Here is a 1,392-nt window from a genome sequence, read left to right as displayed (position 1 = left end):
CATTTAAGGGCCAGCCAAATAGCTCAGCGGATTAAAGTACCTGCAAGCAGGCGCAGGGGCTGGGGTTTGATCCCCAGGCCTGCTGTGCTAGTCCCGCCCCCGGGGCTTGCTGAGAGGACAGTTGAAACTGGGTGTGGTGGCGCTTGCGTGTAATCCTAGCTTTCGGGAGGCTGTAAACTGGTAGGTCACTATGAGTCTGATCTAGTAGTGAGACCCTGAATACCCTGTAGATCCTTCCCTAAAAAAAAAAGAAAAAAATCAACATTTACAAATCAATATCTTAGGGGCCAGGGATATAGCTCAGTGGCATAAGCACCTGCCCGGCAAGTGCAAGGTCCTGAGTTTGTTCCCTTGCATCAAAAAAGAAAAGAAAAGTCAATAGCTTTTCTATAACTGACAATAAATTAATTGAGGAAAAAATATCAGGAAAAAATTCCAGTCACAGTAGCTTCCAAGAAAGAAAAGAAAGCAAACCAGATAGCAACCCAGTCAATGATACTGAAGTTTGGATCTCTAAACAGGGAAATTGAATGAGACACTAGATCCCATGCTCTTAGAGCAGCAGAATTAATGTGGTTGAAATGGCCACGTTTACCAAAAACAGTTAAGAGATTTTTTTTAAAATCTTGTTTATTTTGTGAAGCGTTTTGCTTCACAGCTTGAACTTACAGTGATCCTCTTACCTTAGCCTCCCCAGAACTGGGCTTATAGGAGGGCCACCACACCTGGTTTTGGTAACCAGTACAGTGCGCCCAGGGTTCAGGGGCCGGTAGGGCATGTGGTCCTGGGGATTGAACTCAGGACATTGCATTTAAGCAGGGCTTCGGCCATTGAGCTGTCTCGCCAGCCTGCAGCCTACATCGAATGCCATCCTTAGCAAAATTCTGATGTCATTATTCACAGAAGTAGAGAAAATAATCGTGCAGTTGGTGTGGAAACACAAAAGACTCAGAATAGCTAAAGTAATTTAAGCACAGAGTGTAAGGTTAGGGACATCTAATACATAATAACTGATTTCAGATTGTACTTAAAATGCCATAGGAACCAAAACAGCATAGTAAGGGTGCAGTATAGATAAACACATAAACCAGAGGAATGTAATAGAGGACACAAATCCACACACTATAGCCACTTGACTCTTCACAAGGAACCAGCAGTGGAGAAAAAGTAGTTTAACGAATGGTGTTAGGAAAACTAGAGGTCCACGTGAAGAAGATTGAAGCTAGTGCCCTCTCTAGGTATGAGAGCTGAAGCATTGGAACTACGGAAGAAGACAGGAGGAGCCCTTGGAGCTATGTTACAGGCAAAAACTCTGAGTAGGGCCCATTCGGACAGGAAGAAGCCGCAAATGGGATGGCATCGGATGCAGGGGGGTAGGCGTGGCAAGGGAAC

The 1,392-nt window shown here is 44.7% G+C and overlaps 1 protein-coding gene across 7 annotated transcripts in view; it reads left to right on the top strand.

Moving 5' to 3' along the window:
• Dock7 (dedicator of cytokinesis 7) overlaps positions 1-1,392 on the top strand; it is a 246,024-nt gene that overhangs the window by 18,207 nt on the left and 226,425 nt on the right. The gene's annotated exons all lie outside the window — the stretch shown is intronic.

The sequence above is a fragment of the Octodon degus genome, unplaced genomic scaffold (assembly GCF_000260255.1).
Source record: "Octodon degus isolate 3935 unplaced genomic scaffold, OctDeg1.0 scaffold00057, whole genome shotgun sequence".
In the NCBI taxonomy this organism is placed as follows: Eukaryota; Metazoa; Chordata; class Mammalia; order Rodentia; family Octodontidae; genus Octodon; species Octodon degus.
The sequence above is the reverse complement of the archived record's forward strand: the minus strand, read 5'-3'. Positions and strand labels throughout refer to the sequence as shown.